Source organism: Podarcis melisellensis (assembly GCF_964234715.1).
Source record: "Podarcis melisellensis genome assembly, chromosome: 7".
Lineage (NCBI taxonomy): Eukaryota > Metazoa > Chordata > Lepidosauria > Squamata > Lacertidae > Podarcis > Podarcis melisellensis.
Genome location: NC_138539.1, coordinates 50,316,781 through 50,341,274, shown reverse-complemented (window position 1 = coordinate 50,341,274; position 24,494 = coordinate 50,316,781). Strand labels below are relative to the sequence as shown.

General features: G+C 41.1%; 1 long non-coding RNA gene across 1 annotated transcript in view; it reads left to right on the top strand.

Annotated features, from left to right (window-relative positions):
* The first annotated feature begins 4,175 nt into the window (after positions 1-4,175).
* The window catches only part of LOC309374455, a 538,694-nt gene continuing 518,375 nt past the window's right edge, over positions 4,176-24,494 (top strand). Inside the window, exon 1 of the long non-coding RNA XR_014170587.1 lies at positions 4,176-4,209. This is a non-coding gene — a long non-coding RNA (uncharacterized lncRNA). The remainder of the gene's footprint in view (positions 4,210-24,494) is intronic.

The window sequence follows — 24,494 nt, the reverse complement described above, 5'->3', positions numbered from 1 at the left end:
TGATATGTTTTTCTGGAATACAGCCCTTGGTGTTTTGAGCTTTCCTGATTTCACATCCCCAAGTGTCAAATGGGCTTCCTCCTCAGATCCAGGAAAATGAGGTCTTTTGTCATTTCAAAATAAAAATGAAAAGCTATATGACCGATGTCGCTTTTAATTTTGTAATGATCATAAATTATCTTGCAACCCTACAGGAAGGGAGCTCTAATAAATTCAGTGCATTTATACTGGGTCACAGGGTCTCCTCTGTCTTCATTTCTTGGCTAATCTTTCACTCATAACAAACATGAGGTAATGAGACTGACTTCACTGCATACATGAGGAGAATAGGGATATTGTGAGCCTGATGCTCCTTGTAACTAAAAAGGCATCACTGCACCAATAAAAACTCCTGGTTTGCTCCACTGTATGAAGATCATACACGTTTAAAGCTTGCTAGAAAGTTAAATAATGTAAATTAACTGGCAAGTCACAGACTGTTATACATCTGTAGCCACAGGCAACAAGTTACACCTAATGGTATTCCTGGATACAGGTGGGCATCCTATTCCTATTTTTAAAAATGCATTCATTCAGTTAGATAGGGTTCAGCTGAAGATTGCATTGGAAATGTGCATGTGGAACCACAGACATGCAAACAGTTACTTCTGTCCAGGGATTTCTCTTGAATAGGAAACTGACTTACACTGAGTCACACCACTGATCTATCTAGCTCAGTGTTGTCTGCAAAGACTGGGAGTGGCTCTCAGATGTCTTTTCCTACCCTATCTGGAGGTGCCAGGGGTTGTTGATTTATTTATTGCTCTTCATTCAAAAACCCAAAGCAAAATTCTACCCACAGAGCAGCCGACAAAGGTCAGAAATAAGACAGTCCTTGCCCTCAGGCTTACAACCAAAAGGATTTCTAGAGGGGTACCTGTGTTAGCCCGTCACAGTGAAAACAACAAAGAGTTCTGTTACCAACAAATATATTGTGGCATCAGCTTTCGGGGGCTACAGTCCACTTCAGAAGTGTTATACTTCGTTGCAGGTGCATAAGAGAAAAAACACAAAAGGAAAAAGGGATGGGAAGGGAAGGAGGTGTTTGTTAATAACACAAGCCAGGCACTAGTTCTTAGTTATAAAGTTCACTAGGCAGGAAGAGTGTTTGGAGGGGAGAAGTGCCATCATGCATCTCACCTACTTATAGCAGCATTGCTTCTGCTTACTGAGAGGGACAAGGAAGTCAACAGGTTGGTGCTGTGCAGGAGCACCTGCCTGAGCACCAGATTGGCTCTGCCAGTATGCCTGCACTACAACAGCCTTTTTGCTGCTTATCCTCTCTCATTGTACCTCTAGGCACGAGTCACTGCTCCTCTTCACCAGCCCATTATGCCAGGCAGTAAAGAGCTTCCTCTCCTCAGTGGTGATTTACCTAAATGCATAGTTGTGAAGACAGAGTTGTCACAGGTAGCTCTAGTCTACACAGCTGCTAAGAAGCCAATAGGTACAGCTCATTGTCCATCAATACAATGGGTGTCATTTTTTTTAAAAAAATTGTCTACCAGTAAAATTATGTGTTAATAAATGGAATCATTCCATTGTTTAAAATTGTGTTTTAGCACTGCCTTGCCCAACATGCTACAACTGCAGATATCTGACTCTGGAGTAGTAAGTGGTTTGAAGGTTGCAGCTATTGCAGCTCAGTGGTTTTTGTTGTGGCAGGCAGACTGCTAAGCCCTTTCACCCATCTCAGTGCTGCAAATGTTCTCCTGCAACATCTGTCCTTTCGATATACTCTAATCCATCCATGAGTCAAAACTGCCAACCATGCTTGTCTTGTTTGTCAGTTCAGTAATGGGGATAAAGATTCATTAGGTAATACTTGGAAATCATCAGGACCTTCTCATTTATAACCTCAGTCACTGTTAATGTCAGGCACTCACTCAAGTGATGCCCATATATAGAAAATTTGGAATTGGATGATCAGACGAGGCGCCGAAATGATCCATCTTGCTGACTAACTGATGGTGATGTACGTGTGCCACATTATGGAGCAAGTTAACAGGAATCTTTTTTCTTTTATTTTTTTAAAGAAAATGATTGGATACCTTGCTCTTACCCTGCTCTTAACCTTGTAAATTGTTGCCTGGATCATGCCCTAAAATCACCATTTATAAAAATCCCATAGTGATTTTTTAACACAGGCAACTCCCCACTTATGCAGTGGTTATATGTGCATAAGTGAAATTGCATAAGGTGGGGAGCAACCTCTAAACACCCTCACCCTCACTGCTGATCTTCCTCCAATCCATACCAAAAATACTGTACTCAAAAAATATCCACAACTAGAAATAAACAGCTTTGGGGCTGGCAAGAGGCTGGAGGATGCACAGGAAAGCATCTGCTGCTGTGGCTACCCAGAGCATCAGCTGTTGGGCTGGGAGGCAGAGTAGTTTAAACAAAGCCCCACGGTGCCTCCGGTCTCTTCAGAGCTTCTTCTGCCCTCACTAACATCCTCTCTGGGCTCCAGGGAGGGTCTCCTCATGATCCACAAGGACTTTCCAGTTCTCTCTCTCTGTTTCTGGGTTTGAATTGAATTATTTTATTATTTCCTGGTACCAGGTATATACGCAGTCACATGAGAGTCGGTTGTGTATAAATGGGAGAATGCCTGTACTAGAGGGGGGGAACCTCGGCTGTCAAACGCTTTGGAAGGTGAACATTTTGGCTTTTGAATGCTGACAACCCAGAAGTGAATGCTTCCATTTTCGAACGTGCCTTGGCAGTCGAATGGCTTCTGGGTGCATTTCTCCATTTTTTCAATGGATTTTGCCAACTGGCAATTGTGCCTTGGTTGTTGAATGTTTCGGAAGTTGAACGGACTTCTAGGATGGATTACGTTCAATAACCAAGGTTTCACTCTCTGTGTGTGTGTGTGTGATTTATTTTCATTCATTGTAGAAAATACAACATACAAAGGAAAGGGTTATATAATTCTTGCAGAAGAAAAAAGGAAAATAATAGGTTGATGCAGAACCCCACCCCTACCCCCAATGTGGGACCTGGAATCTATGTGGGATGCAATCCCAAACAGAAGTGAATCATGCTAAATTCAGTGGGGCTTACTTACAGAAAAGTGTGGTTAAGATTGCAGGCTAATGCACTATTATTAAAGCTCTAAAGCTCTTTAAAGACAAACACATTTGAGACATAATGAACTAGAGCAGATTTCTTCTATGGAAGTTTACACCACAATACATTATTTAAAACACCACTGGAGATGTTGTTATTATGTTTCACGTGATGGACTAACATAACTACACTTAACAATTCTTCTGTGGTCTGTTGGTCTCTGACCATGTCACTGCATCTGATATCACAAAGCTAAGCAATGTGCATTGTAGAAACTGTGTATAGAGTAAAAATGGAAGGAAGCAGATTTAAAAGTGCATAGGCCCCAAGTTGTTTCTGCAAAAGAGTAGACTGCATTTCTAAGCAGAAATACTAATAGCAGCATTAATGTGTATCAGAGCAACAGAAAACTTTGGGAGAAAGCATTCTGTAAATACTTTAGCACCTCCAGCCATCTGCCCAGTGCTTCCAACCCAATTTCTGCTTTTGCTAAATCAAAAGCCTTTTTGCACTCTATAAAAGCATGCACTTATAACTGTCTCCTTCAGAAGTTGATGTTCTTTCTGTAGATGACCCCTGATTGATAAATTACTCATGAATCCTTCTTGCTATCATGACTTATTGATGTCCAGAAGCCCTGATAGCTTGTTCACCAATTCTCTCTCTCTCTCTCTGTGTGTGTGTGTGTGTGTGAAGTTCTTAGTGTAGAACGCTAAAAAATATGCAGTTTGTGACTTCCTTGATGTTTTACTTGCTTATAAGTTAATACCCTTAAGTGCAAATTTCTGTGTACAAACTGGCACTTGGCCTGATCCCTGGGCCAGGAAAATTGAAGGATCTGATCTAAGCTTTTATCTCACTAACTTCCATGGGAAAAGATTGGCCTAAATTCAAGTATCTTACTTAATCAGGTTGTAAATCTGCTTGCATATGTATTTTTATATTTCCTTCTGAGGCACTTGAGTCAATGTAAAAAAAGGTAAAGGTAAAGGACCCCTGGATGGTTAAATCCAGTCAAAGGTGACTATGGGGTGTGGCTCTCATCTTGCTTTTTAGGCCAAGGGAGCTGGCATTTGTCCACAGACAGCTTTCCGGGTCATGCTGCCAGCATGGCTAAACCACTTCTGGTGCAACAGAACACCGTGATGGAAACCAGAGTGCACAGAAATGCCTTTTACCTTCCTGGCGAGAGCCAGTGTGGTGTAGTGGTTAAGAGCGGTAGTCTTGTAATCTGGGGAACTGGGTTCGTGTCTCCGCTCCTCCACATGCAGCTGCTGGGTGACCTTGGGCTAGTCATGCTTCTCTGAAGTCTCTCAGCCCCACTCACCTCACAGAGTGTTTGTTGTGGGGGAGAAGGGAAAGGAGAATGTTAGCCGCTTTGAGACTCCTTAAAGGGAGTGAAAGGCGGGATATCAAATCCAAACTCTTCTTCTTCTTCTTCTGCCACAGCAGTACCTATTTATCTACTTGCACTGGTGTGCTTTCAAACTGATAGGTTAGCAGAAAGTTAGCAGAAGCTGGGACAGAGCCACAGGAGCTCACCCCATCACACAGATTCAAACTGCTGACCTTCTGATCAGCAAGCCCAAGAGGCCCAGTGGTTTAGACTACAGCACCACCCGCGTCCCTATTGAGTTAATGTACACACACCTGTCTGTATAGTTAAAGGTATGGTTTTCCCAGTAGTGATGTATGGAAGTGAGAGCTGGACCATAAAGAAGGCTGGTCACCGAACAATTGATGCTTTTGAGTTATGGTGCTGGAGGAAACTCTTGAGAGACCCATGGACTGCAAGAAGATCAAACCTATCCATTCTTAAGGAAATCAGCCCTGAGTGCTCACTGGAAGGACAGATTGTGAAGCTGAGGCTCCAATACTTTGGCCACCTCATGAGAAGAGAAGACTCCCTGGAAAAGATCCTGATGTTGGGAAAGATGGAGGGCACAAGGAGAAGGGGATGACAGAGGACGAGATGGCTGGACAGTGTCTTCGAAGCTACCAGCATGAATTTGACCAAACTGCAGGAGGCAGTGGAGGACAGGGGTGCCTGGCGTGCTCTGGTCCATGGGGTCACGAAGAGTCGGACATGACTAAACGATTAAACAACACACACCTGTCACAATTTCCCCTCATGACAAGCCTGTGAGAAATTTTTGATTGAGAAACAGAGGTGGTCACTCCATGAGTTTCATGACTAAGTGAGAATCTTTATAAGGAGTCCATCTGTCTATCTCAATATTCTTTGCACTGACTTGCAAAGGCTTTTCAGGGTTTCAAATATGAGACATTCCCAGTCCTGCTTGGAGATTAAGCCAGAGACCTTCTGTGGCAAGGGCTGGTGTTGATTTGCTGTCGCTGCGGCAAATGGGCAGGTGATTGGTGGCTTCTGCCGGCGAGGGGACAGATGAAAGGTGGCTTTTGGCTTGCACACGAGTGGCAGTGCAGGTCAGGCAGGTGAGTGATTTTCAGCAATCCCCCCCTTAAAAAAGCTCAACAACTCTGGGCAATCTCCCCCTATTTTCATTTTCCTAATTTGGAGTCCCCCAAAATAGGGGGTATCTTATACATGAGGGGGGTATATATGGAAAAATACGGTACTTCCTCTGGCAAAATGTTTTGCCCCAGTGGAACATTGCTGCTCAAGAGAATGCATAAGCAGGTTGGTAGTAACTTGGTTGCACAAGTTTCCACTAGTGCAACTGCTGCACTGCATTCCTCTGTTGTGCAACATTAAAACTCATCTTTCCCTAGCACAAGAGCTCTTGCACTAACAGACAGAGAACAATGGATGCAGCCCAAAGAGATGATATGGACCACGGAGGCTCCATCAGTCCTTTAGGACAGGTTTGGGGCTTTCTGTGCTTCATTGCTCCTCTGTGCTAAGGTGGTGTTTTGTCAACTTTCTTATTTGTTTAATTTTGTACGGTTTTATCTTATTTTATTAGGCTCAGTCTTTGTTTTTGCTGTGATGTTTTTGTAACCTGCCAGGGGATCAGTTGGTGAAGGGGACGCTCTAATGACAAATAATGAATATATAATAATAAAACAAAGATGCCTCAGAACATGCACCAGGAATTGCCTTGCACTGCGTTGCACTTCTGTTCCCCTGCATGGCCTTACTGCTGTGGACATCCTATTTATAAGCATCAACTCTGCCAATCAGGGATGAGGGGTAGAATTGTTTCATGTTGCAGTTTCGTATGAACTTACATAATTTGCACTTCATGGCAAAATACTCAAATCTGCCCCCATCCCCCCCCCCCAAAAAAAATGCCATTCTCTGAAATTTGTGATACCATTCTCCAACCCCAATAACATATGTAACAGAAAAGAATATATTTAGGGAACTGTGGGGAAAATGCATATATTAATAAAAATATACAAAAATGCATTACGGTATATCAGGGAACATTGCTAGAAAAATGTGGATATCAGGCAAAATTTCATACAATATTCTGTATAATAAAGGAAATGGGCACTAAAATCCTGATGAATCCATAAGGAAATTCATCTATCTTTGGAAATGTGATGAACTGAGCTTAAGATTGGGAAAATGCAAAACTAAGGAAAAACAAAATATGACAGATCCTGGAAACTAAATGCCCAAATGCCCTTCAAGAAGCAGTGGGGAGTAGCTGAGAAACCACTCTAGCCAAGATCAATAAGGTTAATTGACTACAATCCCTACTCCACAGCATTCTCCTATGGCAGCCAGGTGGATTTGGAGAGGCAGAGAACTGGACAGGGTAAGTTTATGTAGCCACTTGGTCTTATCCTTTGAATATGCAGCTTTCCCCATCCAGGAGGGAGTATATGCAATGCCTCCTCCAACTGCACTGAATCCTGCTGAGGCACGGACAAGGGGAAGAATGCCATTCCCATCACTGTTCCTGACTCTCTGATTCAGCTAATATGACATTCTATAGATATTTGGAACAATACACAGTAAGATTTTTTTTAAGAAAACACTTACCACTTAACATGTCAGCAATTAGTATGAGAGATGCTTACACCAGACGTGCTTTTCCTGTCGTGATAAAGGACCATATATGGAGTGCTTAATCAAGCACAATGACCATTACCATCCATGACGTTTTCACTAACTTAAGCAGTGCAAAAATCTGTGTGAGGGATGTTGCAAAGCAGGACAAGCAATTAAACTGCATGACAAATATGAATTAATAAACTATGTGATTATATTTTTTCCCATAGACCCTTGCTGCTAACAGGGTCCTCTTGCTATTAATAAAATATGAAAAGTCCATAACTAAATCTTCTAAAACTGTGAGCCTAAATCCAATTAAGTTGGAGTTAAGTTTGATTTGAAGAAAAATATTGAATGTTGATTAATGTTAAAATGAGTGCAGTGTACTGGGCTGGGCTGAGGCCTGAGCCAAATATGGCCTATTTGGAGGGATTTGGGCAATGGTTGAAGTGAGTGGAGACAGCCCCAGTTTGCTACAGGATAGGTTAATTGGCCCAGAATGCCTGTCAAAGGGTGGGGCATCAGTCAGAAAAATCCATGAAAAGGCTGAGACGCCTTTCATCACCAGCTGTGTTTTCCCAGGAGAAGGTAGGAACCCAATGGCACCTCACTGTCCTTCCTGCCTAACACCCCATGGCTGGAAGCAGCAATCCTCTGGGGTGCCGGGTCCTTTTTCACAAGTGGATTCACCATAGAAAAGCTACTTCTGATGGAACAACTGGCAGAATTGAAACCTCCCCTACTTGTGGGTAGGGAGAGAGATGCAATATCTCTTTCTCCTGCCTCACTCATGACCACATGTTGAATGGAGGTTTTAAATTAATTAAACACTAGACCTGCCACTTAACTAATTTGGCACTGGATGTGAGTGGCAGATGGTCCCTGGCTTGTCCCAGACAGGTCAACTTGATTCCGTCCCCCATTGGAGTCACTTAGTGTACTGTATTGGAGTGCTATGTTACAATCTCTGATCTGGCCTAATCTGCAAAGGAAACTACCCCCTGTTGAAATAAAGTAAGGAACAATATATAAATGGAACTGTACAAAATTCACATTTTGTGCAAAAAAAGGTAGAAGTGTTTGGGGCATCACAATTCAATCAAAACATGGTGGCCTTTTTTGTAATTCCTTGCAGAATTTAAGTCCCATCCCAACAACTGATAGGGAAATGACAAAGAGTCCTGACAGAATGGCTTACAATGACTTCAGATCCCATGTGTGGTTTGCACGCGGTAACTGTGCTGCCATATTCAAAGCTTTCCTCTTGCCTATTGAGATTTCCTTTAAAGGTTACCTCAATTAAAATGCACTTCTCTCTGTTCATTTATTTTCAAAACATTGCATGCAGAATAGAGAGAAAAGTTCACCTAGCTCTGCAAGGAGCACTGCTACATACAGATACCAAATCCCGTTCCCCAGCCGCAGCAGCTGAAGTTGTCCAATCCACTGAGATACAAAGCACTGACATAAGGTCAAATTCCACTACAATTTAAATTAGAATGATCCATACTTTGATCTTAAACCACAGCTGCTTAGAAACAAACCCCACCCATTTCAGTGAGATCTCTTTTAGGTAAATGTGTGGACCACACAGAAGGGGGCACATTATTATCAAGATTGTAGCACATAGCGAGGGAATGTTTAACCCTTTTGTCCTCTGCAACAAACTCTGAGGAATTAATCTCCCCAAACACACACACACACACTCCACTCTAAATAGTATTGGGGGGAAATTTCCATTGGTTCCAACAGGAACTTCTCCCATAGTTGCTGTGCAGATGTCAAATATCTTGTCCTTCCAGCAACTCCTGCAGTCAAGTGCTAAATGCATTGTTCTGCTTTCCTTTGGACTACATCAGAGAGGCTGACAAGGGGGTCTTGTTGTCTGGGCACCCCAGGAACTCTGTACATGCTGCCCAGGCTTGCAACCCAGGGAAGTTGCTTCAGTGCTGCAAACACAGATCATATACCATGGAGACTGCAGCTGGAGAGGGAATGTTTAAACCTCATCCCCGTGTGTTGTAATCCTGGTAACACTCACCACATCTACCACCACAGCATTAAAAAAAGAACAATACACGCACACAGAATGTACTTTCTCAACACATTATTAACATCACATGTAGGTGTGATCTTAGATGTTTTTACTAAATACAGGGGGAGAGTACCTCAGGCAAGAAAATGTCTTCGTCCAACTCTAATTTTCTTTTTTACTTTGCTGTGATATCTGATTAAGAAGTCTGTGCCATGGACACATTCAATGCTCTTGCCATACTCAGTTTTTCTCAGTTGTAAAATATGACCAGTATCCTGTAATTGTGTATACATGAGTATTCTCTCTCCCTCTTTCTCTTTCTCATTTGACTTGCTAGGAGTCTATCGCTTGCCACACAGTTTTTGTCATCTGTGGCCATCTGCTTTCATGAACTTTCACATTGCATTAGCACTTATGAAGAAGTTCAACTCTGTCACCTGTGGCTTGGATCAAGATAACAGGTTTTTATCTCACTACAGGTGTTAATTTGGCTGCAATTGCCAGGAATGTGTTATCATCAAGAATGCTTTGTAAAAGGTCGCTAATTATTTTGCATACATTTAAACTATAGCAGAGTTATCAGTCTGTATTTCCTGTACTTCCTTTCCTTTTAGGTCGCAACTAACTTTTTCTCAGTATGTATCTATACCTGATTAACTAGTAGTTCATGAAAGCATGTGCCATAGTAAATTTGTAGTATTTAAAATGTCACAGAACATATGGGTTGTGTCAGCAAACTGCCATCGTCTCAGAGGCGAGATGCGGAAAGGCGGATGGATTACAGAGAGCCTCTGAAAATCGTGGGAAGCAGCACTTCCTCAGTGGAGGAAGGAAGCCACGCCTCTAGTGGGGAGGAGATGCAGGGCTCGGAGGATGCAAGGCAGTGCCAGGACACCTTGCCTGAGCAAAGCGGGGAGGAGGGAGGATCCCCTTTACCCAAGCCTTCCTTGCGCAGTAGGCTTTCGCACAGAGAGGGGAGGCGTAGGCTGGGGGTCAAGAAACTACTCTGCTGGGGAAAGTTTAAGGATCGCCCACTCTCAGATTCTGCTAGTGAGTGAGCAAGACATGGAATAGAGGCATTCTGCATGGTAAAGGTTTTAGCACCAATAATAAAGCTTTTGAAAAGACCAGTGAGGCATCTTGCCTGATCGCTCTCGAGCAACCACACCGATAAGCATAACAGGTTGGATCCATTTCTGCCATTTGGAGAAGAGGCCTGTTAAAATCCATGAGATTTAAATTAGTCATGGATCTGCCCCTGTGTTGTTTTTGCTTTCTATTTTCAGGACTGTATTAGCCTTACAACTGTGGCTAACATAGAATCTCCCCAGAGCATCCACTCTATTTGCATCTGTGAGATGTTGGAAGGCATGCACATTTAGCTATGTTTGTTACCAGATGTAACAAACGAAGAACCACCATGTGGTCCGCCAAACTGTTGAGATTTTAATTATTTGGAGAACACCAAGGTATATTTTACTTCAATCAATTTCAGAGTTGCTAGCCCATGCCCCAGCTTTGGGTTTCTTAGAAGGAGGTGATTGATGATGGTTGTATTTTTGTGATATATGGTATTATCTACACATTTGTTCAGGCTAAACATACAATGGAAAGGCTCACAACACTGACTGTCTAACAGATCTTGCTTCCCAGTTAGGTTTCTAGGGAAGGGCAAAGGCATAGTTTTGGATTAAGTCAATCACCTTCATCTTTTCCCAACTAATTTCAAGATAAGGCCTATTGTTATTATACCTACTTATGACATGACCTTGAGCCATGGAAGAACTGCCATCTTTAGCAACCTTTGAAATAATCTTCAGCTAGTAGTTCCAGCGGCAACATGCACTTGTTCTGCAAACTGAATTTAACAGGCTACATTAACTTAACAGAGAAATGAGTTTGACCACTTTGGAGGTCTCTTACAGATACAAAATGCAACCTTGGGAGGGACCCTAAATATGGTATCCAGACTAAACCCCTCAAAGGTATAACCGGTGATGACTGTTGCCCATTTTGACCTGGTAGGTTGAAAGGCAGAGAGGTCCACAGTAGGTGGAAACAGCCAACAACAAGGTAGAGCCATCTAATGCTAGTTTTGCCCCACCCTCCTGCTAAGTTCTGCATGGGTGACAATGAAACTAAGGAGGATGGAGCTGACAACCAGTGCCTTCCTTACTTGGTAGATGTATGTAACAAAGTAGGCAGGTGGGGATTGTTTGAAGGCAAGTTTAGGTTAATGAGGCAGTGCCTCATTCTTCCTAACTGACCAACCTCCATCACCCATAACAATATTTTTAATGTCCCTTTTAGAGTTATCTTTCCACTCTGTGTGGTTACCCACAGTAATAGTAGCAGTGACATTTTAAAAAAAACCCTCCTCCCAAAGTCTTATAGGGTTTGGAAAATTTGACAGCACAAAGTGCTTTCACAGTGCAGCACATTTGGGCGCTGTCTGCACTATGCATTTAAAGCACCTGCACTTTGAACAGTCAAGACTTTCCCCAGAGATTCCTGGGAATTGTCATTTGTTAAAGGTGTGGAAAGTTGCAAGGAGACCCCTATTCTCCTCAAGAAGCTACCATTCCCAGTGTTTCACCAGATCCGGAAGTACATTGAGACTTAAAACTTTGAAGATTTCTTCAGTCTTAATGACTAGGAAAAGGGAATGAGTTGAAACGTCAGGGGTGGGTGGGTTATGATGATTGTTGATAGGACCTTGTCTCCTATATTGTATCTTATGCCTGCAAAATCTGTTTGCCTGATGAAACAAGAAGTTCAGCTATATTGTTTGTTCTCCACATAACATTTTCATCTTGATTACTTTAGGATCTTACTGCACTCTAACCAAGCAAATGAATTAAGTGGGGGGAAACTATAGTCTTCCCACCCCCTCCCACCCCCTTTTAACCAGATCCCTAATATATGCTAAATGATCATTGTTATTTTGTGGGGGAAAAAATATTATGCTTTTGGAAATTAGCAATATGTTCTGAAACATTAAAGCCATCCAAATAAGAAAATTAGTTTGAAGTAAAATGCAGCAGATCTTATCCTTTGCTTTCATTAAAAATTTATCCTGAAAACATGTTTTCTAATCAGCAGGAGCCTCCCTTAATTAATAATAGAAAACATGGTTTGAAGCTGTGTTTTGAACTGGAGATGAAACAAGTCAGTATTTTTTTTTCCTATCTGCAAATCGGGTCCTCTCTTAAAGAGGGCACATATTGTGGTGAGACCTGGAAACCGTCACCATGTGTTGTGGGTGGGTATGATTGGTCAGCCACAACACCCGATTGGTAGGTCCCTCATAGCTGGGTGCAATCTGGCCAATGGGACGCAGTCCAAACGCTTCGAGGGATCTATTTATGCCCATGCACGTGACCCAGAGCTTCCTCTTTTGGCACGTGCATTCAGAACACCTGCCCACCTCTCCCTACTTTTAGGGTTTACACTTGACCTTGCTATGCGGTCATGTGTTGTCTGCTGTTGGGACAGGGGCACGGCAGGAATGTTCCCCACTTGGCTGATTGGCTGTTGCCATTTGGGTTTTGCCTACCATGTAACAAATCGTCACAACTTGTAAGGTTGCGGATAGTCTCTGGTTCAGGTGATAGGGTTGGGAGAACAGTCTCACCATCCCTATGTGAAGGGTATTCTGTTAAAGGAATCCAGGAACTCGATGGTTTGGTCAACCCCTGAGAGGGGTTGTGTCTGTGCCTGAGTCCAGGGGGACATTTGGGTGGTGGAGTTAGCCCATGCCCGGCTTTCCGCTTATCCAGGTGTTCACCCATGGCTGACCTATGCTGGAACCCTGGGTCAGTGCTACCTGCATGGCAGGGAGCTAGTCGAACCAGAGCCTATGCAACCAGTCACTTTCTGTAATTTATAAAGTTGTGGCCTAAATTCTGACAAAAACCAAAATTTGAGTCAAGTGTGAATTTATTTAGGGGGGAGGTTTCTGGGTCTGAACATGCAAATATTATTTAAACTTTGGTTCCCTTGGCAAATATTTGAGTCAATGTTTGGACTCTTGGAGGACTTTGCTTCATACTGCTTTGATTAAGTTCATTCCATAATTAATTCAACTGAGCGACAAAACTGACCAGGTGATAATCAGAATGTGCATTTCAGTATAGATTATTTTTTCCATTGGCTTGCTTCATCATTCAACCATCTGTTTTGCCAGGGAATTTCACTTGTAGAATGGGAAAGGAGTATGAATCAAGATTCAGGACTTCTGTGCACCACATATGTTTAGCAACACCAACCTTGTTGTTAACCCAGAAACTTCAGTATGCATAAGCCTCTACCCATCAGGACTCAAACTCATATTGGATTCTGAATCTAGAAAACATCAGGTAGGGTTAGGATTGAGTGTGTACACCACCAATCAGCTCTAGTCAAAGGCAGCAGTGTAGAGATAGTACAGAAGTTCGTCATGACAGTCCTGATCATCATGACCCCAAGAAAGTTACAGCAGTTGTGTTGAAATATATATTTTATTTTAATTAAAATCATTTATATACAGTGGTACCTCAGGTTACATACGCTTCAGGTTACATACGCTTCAGATTACATACGTTTCAGGTTTCAGACTCCGTTAACCCAGAAATAGCACCTCAGGTTAAGAACTTTGCTTCAGGATGAGAACAGAAACCATGCTCCGGCGGCGCGGCAGCAGTGGGAGGCCCCATTAGCTAAAGTGGTGCTTCAGGTTAAGAACAGTTTCAGGTTAAGAACGGACTTCCAGAATGAATTAAGTTCTTAACCCGAGGTACCACTGTACTACCTTTCACCAAAATGATTATGCTTAAAAAGAATCAATGCAATAAACTCTACAACCACATCAAATTAAAATATGCAACAAGGTATCCAAAGGTTAATTAAAAACTAGTACAATGGCCTGAGAAAACAGATTACACACATATACACCCCAAAGAACAGCAGAACAAAGCACAGTACCAGTACAATATCAAATCAACACCAAATCAATTAGAATCAGCATGATTGCAATCTTATCAGAAGCTTCCTGGGAGTATGTTTCTTTAAACTAAGTGGTGCTTACTTCTGATTGCATGGGCTCAATTTGTAAAACACACTGAGCTGAAATACAGTCTTTCTTTTTATATATATAAAAATGCAAACAATCTTGCATTTTCAGATTATTTTTTTCATTCTCTGCCTTCTGGATATATATATATATATATATTCTTCATCCTCTGAGAATTTTAAATTAATAAATAATTTTATTTTATTTCTATACTACCCTGCATCTGAGGATCACAGGACAGTTTACAATATAAAAACACAAAAAGACATAACATTACAGCAAACGAAAATCATACCTCCCACAGTTTAATAAGGCCACAATTAGCCAATGGCCTGGGAGAAGAGGTATATTTTTTCACAGCACATAAAAATATGTAATGAAGGTACTAGGCGAGCCTTCCTGGGGTGAGCATTCCACAAATGGGGATGCACTACAGAAATGGTCCATCAAATCTGTCAAAAGGGAACGTGAGAGTCTGATCAGTACCCTCACTGTACTGGAAAGATCTGGACTCTGATACAACAGATAATCAATAAGAATGTTCCTATCAGTCTGATTCAGGATACTGTTAAGATGAACAGATTAAATTTAAGACAGTGGAATCCTATTGATTTAAGCACAAAATTATATTTTTAATTGATTTGTGTTTCATTGGATTGTGTATTGAGCCTCCTGTAGCTATTCCACAACTGCACAGGAAAGTTCAGTATACATAGTTTGCACATTCCTGAATAGGCTGGGGGCACTTCCAGTCTGTTGGTAATTTTGTGTGGGATTCAATAACATATCAGCAAAGGTTGTGCAATTAAGGCTGATTTGAAGGACTTGAACAACAAACCCATTTCTCCATAATATTGTTGAGAAGTAAAAATGTGGGATAACGCTTGCTTGTGTTAATGCTCAGTATATATCTGGTGTCATCTAAACTCCCTGCAAACAGGATGATGATTTTCATTACCAGCATCATCATCAACAACAATGAAGTAGCAGCAGCAAAGTCTGTTGTACAGTGGGACACCACTCATATCATTGCACTGTGGAAGAGTTTATGAAAATGACAGACCAAACAGATCTTAAGGGGGAAATTACCAGCTTACTACCGTAAGTTGGGTGTTCTCTGCCCTGAGTATAATTATACTCAGTACACTTTTTGACAGTTTGCTAGGGAATTTAATAGGGATTTGCACTGAACAGAAGTTGCTGAGAGACTTTAAATAACTGACATGAGACTCCTCAAGTTTTTGCAAAGGCTGTAGGAATGGCAAAGCATCATGGGAATATAGTCAGAATAATATATTAATGTAGCAGCTGGTAGTAAAAGATAACATTTAGATATTTGTGTTAGAGCTGTGCTTGGTAGCTAGTATGTGTCTTGTATTTTGAACATTTTTGCATGCTTAAATATTGTTGGGAGGGGATGTGGTGTGGTGTGCCATTGTCCTGCAGATTTCATTTGGTTAGAAGGAATTCAAACCTCTATTAGAATTGCGGGCAATTCATATAGTGGTACCTCAGGTTAAGAACTTAATTCACTCTGGAGGTCCGTTCTTAAACTGAAACAGTTCTTAACCTGAAGCACCACTTTAGCTAATGGGGCCTCCCGCTGCCGCCGCACCACTGCTGCACGATTTCTTTTCTTATCCTGAAGCAAAGTTCTTAACCTGAGGTATTATTTCTGGGTTAGCAGAGTCTGTAACCTGAAGCGTCTGTAACCTGAAGCGTCTGTAACCCGAGGTACCACTGTAAAAACAATAATAGTCAACCACACATCACATAGCTTATCATATAACTCAGACACAGTGGACTGAATTTAATTAACATGAATTCTGCATACCTGTTTTTGAATTCCACATTTCTTTTGTCTCCCAGCACACCAGTGGCAAGAAGGAAAATGTGCAAACAGGTGTTTCTCTGTTGCAACTGGCTAGCCAAATGATATGGTTATCACTATAATGATGGTTCAGGTCAAGCTCAAAGAGACGGTTGTAGCAACTTATTTTTTTAGTACATCACATCCCCCTCAACAAAGGTTTTCGGATGAAAGCTGGTTCTGATACACAATTGGCCCTGCACATATTTTACGAAGGTGTTTTAATAAACATAAAAGACATGACAAAACACAACCGTGTTTCAAACCAGGCTTTGCTATGCATAAAGAAGCCATTAGACCTGGTTTTAGATTCTGCTCTGTGTTCAGCAAAATACCAGATGGCTTCGTTAATAACCAGAAGAAAAATACATGCCGTACATATGCTAGCTGCCAAAAATTTGTCTTCCAGCGAGTTGAGGAATGATCCTCTTTATCAGAAATGAATTTCAAGGCTTACAGGAAAAAGAAAAGAATACATCTATTTTATGGCATTGGTGGAAAACTTGTAAAATGCAGCCTTGTGGAGTTAATTTAGGTGAGATGCTAATCTCACTGGGCTTGGCGATGTGGTGTCCATTGGCATCGTGGTGCAATTAGATACCTCTTTTGGCACCTACCAAAGCCTTCCCAATTAAATCCCTCCCAAATAATAATAATAAATCTGAGCAGCTCAAAGCAAAGCATTGGCCTTCATCTGCCATCTTCATTTCCCAGGTAGGTCCAGAGGCATTCCTGGGAAATGAAGATGGCAGCTGCCTGCCACATCCTCCTCCTCCCTTGTATGCAGGCAAGCTGGGGCTCACAGGTGGAGCTTGACACCAGTGGAGCTTTCCAGACGAGCATGTTGTCAGTGGGCAGTATCATTGGCAGACTTTACAATGGGTCCTGGGGTGCAGACCTGACATTTCCCCTGCTTCCCATTCCCCTTGGTTCTTTCAGTAACTCTGTGTGTTTTATTCTGTTCCTCTTCTAGCAGTAGCCATTGGAACTGGCCATGTAGGATTGGAGAGATGAAGAGGACTGTTGTGCATAGTGGATGGAAGAAAGACAGCTGGGTAGCAGCATGCAGAGTAGTCCCAGAGCATGATTGGGAAGTCCCTGAAGTGAACACCAGACACTCATTAAGAACTCACTGTGTGGTTCATTTATAGTACAATAGTTTGCATATATACCCAGGAGTAAGATTCTTTGAGTTTAATGGGGCTTACTCCCAGGTACATGGGTACAAGATGGCAGCTTAGGCTTTGGTTTGGGTTGGCATTGGGGGGGTAAACAGGATTCTTGTGCCTTTTACAGCTGGGTGCACCTTCGGGCAGAAAACCCAAGAGGTTATTTGTCTAGTATGGAAATACTAGAAAAAGCTTCACCATGACTGTACTCTCTCTAATTTTGTGTTATGCTAGGCCCCCATTGCAGCCATTTTGTGTCTGGTGCCCACAACAATCTCTCAAAATGCAATAAATATGCCCACTGGGCCCAAAAGGCTGGTGACCCCTGGCAAAGAAAATATTAAGCTTAGATAGACCAATAACAGTGTAAGGCAGCTCCCCATGTTCTTATATTCTCAAATGGCATCTTTTCAAATAGCATGACAAATGGAAGCAAAAGCACCACCACCTATCCATTTCTTTGTGAATTAAATGGAGGTGTTTGTGAGGGGAGAGGGGAGAATGGCAGGGAGAGAGAGGGAGGGTAGACAGAGCAATCCTATCCAGATCTATTCAAGGATATACAAATCTGTAGATTTCAATTTCTCTCTATTTATCATATTTTCCGTCTTTCTTTGTTCTCCATATTTGTGCATCAGTATGGAATTACTAGTATTTTATTAAAGGTCCTCATGAAAATTCACCTACATTTTAGTGCAAATTTCTTCTAATTCAGACATTTTTTTGTATACAAGCCTGTGTGATATATGCATTTCTGCAAGCAAGAGAAATGTGTTTTTTTAACTAATTCATGGCTTTTATGCACACTTTTTCCTAACATACACATTTTTGTACACATTATTTGGTTGCAGAACTGCATCACAAAATATGGTGAAGTACAAACTTTGCAGGTGCGGTGTGTTTTGGTTTGCATATTGTTTGGGAAAGTGGTACTGTGCCTTTGAGCTTGTAACTCTCTATTTTCTTAGCTTTGGTAGAAATGTGTTATTCTTTCATTCTGTTTAGTTCATCACATATTTAACCAGATAATATTAAACATTGAAGATCCAAAGGGTAATACATAAATAAAATTCCCGATTCGGTCCTATTGAGAAACTTCATCATCAAGTTTATCATGAGGTTAATGGAAAATGCCAAGTGTTGTCACTCTCAGACACTATTTGCCTCCCATAGACAGCAGGGAATAATGACATATCTTCAAACACTGACAAAGAACAAACAAATCCATTATGTGTGGGGTTTGTAAACTCTTCTGGGGTAGACTTAATCAGATGATTGCTTTAAAGCAGATTAGCAAGCCATCTAGCACTCTACTTAGAAGTTAGGATCTGCTCCATCTGTCCATGTGCCCATTGCCATCCCTGGGACTAGATGATGTGGAAAGTGTCTCTGCCACCCAAACATTGGAGGGGGCCAGTGAAACATCCCATTCTGGAAAGTCAGGGCTAGCCTCTGGTGTAGACACCACATAAGTGTCAGAGAAAAGTTCTAGCAGCTGTGGAGAGGGAGGTGGGGCTTGTGGTTCTCATATCAGGGACAGGCGAGACAAGTGATTATGTTGAGGGAACACCTTTCCCCACTTGGACCCTTGGGGTGATATAGTCCCCTTTAAGGCTATCATGTGGGGGGTGTGGGAGGTTGTTAATAATGAGCTTAAATGCAGATGTTCCTCATTAAGATCTCAAGGCCAGTGTGGAATGTTAATCAAAGACCCGTGATGGGAACACATGTTGATTCCTTTGCGGTGGAGGGGGTGAACGCCCATAGTTAGCATTCTCTTAAGTCTGGCAAAAGAGAAGCTGGCATAGAGAAGCTCTCATCATGAAGGGATGATCAGTGCCTGTTTGGACAGTACTTTCCTTTGCTGCTCAGCCTGCTATGATTTATGTGTTTTCTGCCAGCCAGATAGATAAGATAGTTTTGTTATTTTCTTGGCTTTTGTGTAGTCTTAATTTGTGTAATGATCTGAAGCTTTCCCTTTTAACAGAGTCTTGTTTTTAATAAAGTTTCTTGTATGTTTTTATGGGAATTGATTGGGCCTGAGTTTCTGAACCTCTGAATTTTGTCTGCACTTTTGGAAGGCGGTCATTCACCACAACCCTTCCCAGGGTCCTTAGTATCAGGCAGAGACTCTCTCCATTCTGCACAAGTCCTCCCCTGGGTTCCTGGCAAACCAGCAACCAGCTGCCAGTTGCCCATGAAAAACTTAGGAATGACACTGGGGAGGAAGTAGATTTTGAGGCTGGCTCAGGTTGGTGGGACAGGAAAGAGCAATACACAGAGGGAACCAGCAGTAAAGCATTGGAGCCAGAGAGTGGGGGTGAAGAGGAGGGGCACGGTGTGGGCACAGTCTCAGATAGGGAGAGAGCAGAGGCTACATTTCCTGCTTTGCAGGACAACCCTCTTCCGGCCCCTTCTCTCCCCCTTTCCCCAGAGTGAGAAAGAAGAGCTGAAAAAAGATAGGAAGGCTAAATTATGCTGGAAGAATGTACAGAGAAACACTTAAGTGAGGAAGAAGGGGAGGGGATTCTAGCTTCTGCAACTTTCATACCCTGAGAGCGTCAGTATCAGGTATCTCTGGTTGTGAAGCAATAAAGTTCTTTGCCTTCAAGTTGCGTGCCTGTTCCTAATTTACAGCCTAGTTGGCAAGGCTATTGTGGCAGTCACTGTCACTGATTCAGCCAACACATGACAGTCTCCGCAAAGGTGCCATCCTCTTCCTGTTTTTTGTGTGTTTGTCTTTTGGTCTTTTGCTATGGTGGAGAAGGGTAGTGAAATGTTTTTGCCATGGGCATTTGTAAGCAATGTGCCATGCTACTCATGGGCGGGAGCCTGTGTGTGATGGACAGTAGAGGTGACAGGTGTTGTTCATACAAGTGACTTGGTTGCCACAGGTGAAGCATGGGGTGGGAATTGTTGTTAAGGCCATTAGGGTTTTTCAGTTGGTAGGACATCTCTTTACCCTTGCACTTGGTTGCAATTGAAACGCTAATTGTTGTCTTCAGTGCTATTTGTTTTTGTTTGTTTTCATGATGGAGTTGTTAATTTGCTTAAGTTATTTCTTGAACTCATTTTTACACATTCTGTAATTACGTTATCTTTCCTTTCTGCATAATTTTATTGTTTGTTTCATTTTTCTCTGCTCTGGTTTAAAATATCCAATGAAGAGTGGGTTCTAGTTACAACTGTCAATATGAATGGTTACAGATAGATAGCCGTGTTGGTCTGCCATAGTCAAAACAAAAAAATTCTTTCCAGTAGCACCTTAAAGACCAACTAAGTTAGTTCTTGGTATGAGCTTTCGTGTATCTGAAGAAGTGTGCATGCACACGAAAGCTCATACCAAGAACTAACTTAGTTGGTCTTTAAGGTGCTACTGGAAAGAAATTTTTTTGTTTTGTCAATATGAATACTACTAACATTGCTGGTTATATATATATATATATATATATATATATATATATATATATTACAATATATTTTTCCACCACCATGTAAATCTAAAACATTGTTCCTCACTAGATGTGTATCATTATCCACAATTGCTGTTGTGCTTGTAATCTTATGCACTCTTATCTGTCAGTAAATCTCACTGAACACAATGGGGTTCACTTTTGACATATAGAATTCTTGCATACCCTCTCCCCCTTCAAAAACATAGGCATTAAAAAATAATTCAGTATACTGTAGATTTGGATATTTACATTGAATTGTTATTCTCAACTGGCTTGAATCATCCTGTGCATTCACGCCCAAATCCAGTGTACATATTCTCAGCCCTATTTGGGATACTTCACTGTAACAGTGGATACTGTATGCATTTTTGGCACTGGTAGTGCAAAAAGAAAAAAGAAAGCTTATATTTGTGGCATCACTAATTATACAAAACATTGTGTATTTGCTTATAAATTGTAGTATCGTGTGCTTCCTCCTCCTTCTGACCATGTCATGGAATTTGCTTTGATAGTTTCAAGGCAATACAGGTCATGAACCATGTTAAAAGAATAATTGTTGTCTGTGGTTAGTAAGTCATGATGTATGTTCCATTCCTTAAAGCTGCTTGCACCCTGAGGAAGGTTAATTGTGACACAAATGGTTCAATCAAGAGTTTGATTTATGGATGGCACTTGGGTGATTTCAGCTGCATATTAGGGCACGCACTTTGTCATTCCCAACTTTTATTCCCCTCCCCCCTCTCCCAAATTTTATTAAAAGGTATTGAACTGTAGCTCCCTCTACAAATCTCTGAAAGAGACATCTCCTGGATGGCAGGAATATTAACTTAATGTTGCCAGTGGAATAAGAAGTAATGTAAGTACCAGGTCGGCACTCCAATGACAAGAGTGCTATTTCTGCCATTTACAAAATGAAGCACTTTACAAAATGTGTTAAATCTTTCTAAAGCTAAGCATGCTGTGCGAGCACTGAAATATTTTGTATTATCAGAAAGAAATCCTCATCTGAAATCTTACAAAATGCATATCTATAAATGATAGTAATCTACAGCTTGAATTCCAGGCTTTAAAACACTCAATTTTCAGATTCTCAACAGGCTTTTTTTTTAAGGAGGGCAGGGAAGGGAGGGGGAATGTATTTTATCCAAGCAAAATAAAAATAAACTACCAACCCAGCATAATAAAAATGTTTTGACTCAGTGCATGGATCATGTAAAACCATGCATTTTCTACTTTGAGAGTCAAAACACTATAAAATATCCTTAATCTAGCCTTTTAGACTGCTAGAGCATTTTTAGCAGTGATACTAAAAATGTCTCATAGTCTAGAATATGTCACTTGTTAATGTGGGATACAAAGTAGAAGCCATTTTTAAATTGACTGTACACTGTGTCCAACAGAGGTGATTTTTTTAAAAAAAGAAAACAGCTTCAGGCATGGGAAATACAAAAACCAACACAAAAACCACCCATGCAAAATAGCCTTTTTTGTTATGCAAACCTGAGATCCAACCTTTTCCTCAGCTGTAATGCTGCTGTGTGACACATTTTAATCTTAATCCATTTTAAGAGTTTTAGCATATCATTTAATGAAACGACTTTAAGAAACAGAATCTGTTATATTCAAGTTTATGCATGTGCAAATTCTCAGATGCTCCATGAGGAAAATGACAACTGAAGTGACCTCAATTAAGAACTAGATATGTTAAAGCATTTTTAATATATTGAGTGTATTTGTGTGCATGTGTGACATTCTGAATTCAATTAAATCAAAACTCTCAGCGCGAGGGCTTATGATTGCACCCTAGATCAAGTAATTGTAGTGTCCAAATTTTCATAGTTCAAGGGTTCCACTGTACTTGACTCTCTGATTCTGATAATATGATATATCTCTCCTATATTTATAATTTGTACCAGTCCAACCCAAGTTAAACATTTTTTTTCAAATGCCCTCTTTCAGAAAAATATTGCCCCAAAAGCCTTATGAGAACTTTTACGTACTGGAAATTGCAATAGAAAATATAATAACAAAAAGCATAATACTATGCATATCTCCTCAGCAAGTCACAACAACAACAACAACAACAATATTTTATTTATACCCCACCCATCTGGCTGGCATGCCCCAACCACTCTGGGCAGCTTCCAACACACATAAAAATAATAATAAAACATCAAACATTAATAGTAACAATCTGATCCAATATAAAAGTCACAAGAACTTTAAAATAAACAACTTATATCAAATAAAGCAATATTCAATAATCCATTAGAATCCAATAGTAAACAGTAAAACTAAACATCAGCAAATAATAATTAAACAATTTACAGTTATCAATTAGAATAGAGAATTACTAATCTATAATCATTAAAAATAACAGTAAATCACAATGCATAAAATACCGCAAAACATACTAATCCATGTAAAAGTTACAGTGAGTTCCATGAGATTTTCACCGCTAAGCAAAAGGTTAATAGCATTGCAGCCTTACAGGGTAGTGCTTTCATGCAAATTTTATAGCTTGGTGGGGTGGGGGGAACTGATTAGGAATAATATACTCAGATGTAACACGGAGCAGTGTTTGGTGTTAAGAAAGCAAGCCCTGCACTCATATGAGCACAGCTGCTCCTCTTCCTTCTCCTGTTTCATGCCAACACGGGTAACCTCTAAACTTTATTTACAGCAAGCCATATTTTCCTTTCTCATCTCAACCCAGCAACCCATGGCTTGCCTTATGCAAGCCACTATTTATCATAAACCCAGGTTTGCAAACCAGGATCAAACAGTGGCTTGTGGTTGTGATTTGCATCATTCATGCAAATGATGCTTAGGCCAGAATATCCAGCTATGTATGCTGTTAACCATGATCTGAAGTTTTTGACCTAATTTGTGGGATTAGGAGGAGCAGATGGGGGGGTGGGGCGGGGAGAAGGTTATGCTCCTAATGCCGAATTAATATGTTAGATTTTAAGTCTGTTCATAGGATAGCTTACTACACCTGGATTTAAATGTAAAAGAGCAATAGCGTATCTTTCTTCCAAGGAGTCCACATGGCTTTCTGCCTCTCTATATTGTCTTCACAACAATGCTGTGAGGCAGGTTAGACTGAGAGACAATGACTGGCCCATGGTCACCCAGGAATCTTCATCACTGAATGGAGCTTTGAACCCTGTGCTCCCAGATCCTAGGTCCAATACTTCAATCACGATGCCACACTGGTTCTTAAACTACTACTTATTTCTTTCTGTCCCATCATGGAACCTAAGGGAACACACATGTTCCCAGGTGGTCTCCCATCCAGGTACTAATCATATCCAGACCTGCTTAGCTTCAGCAATACAGTAGCCTCATGTGCTTTCAGTCCATTTCTTGGAACTGATTATTTGCTTCCAGAAAATAAGGGTTATATGTTACACAGGGTCCTCCCCAAGTTAAAACAAACAAACAAACAAAAAACCACCCTGGTCCACAGTTACAGCCGAAATCATGAACATCAAGCACAAGCCAGAATGAAGATGGGAATAGCTTCACAGCCCTTTTGTACTGGCTTTCTCACACACACAAAAAGTGAAGAAGGCTAACCCCAAAGTTAGAACGGGATATTCCCTCTACTCAGTCACGTGGCTACATCCCTGGTGAAAATATCAATAAAATACATTCATGCTCATTAGTTTCAATGATTAAGCAATCTTCTCATCATTCAGTCTCCTCAATTCTGCAACCATTAACTGGAGGAATTTAAGTGCATTTGGTGCTTAGCTATCTCAGTACAATCCACTATATCTTTCCCATGTAATACAGACTTAAGAAGTCCCT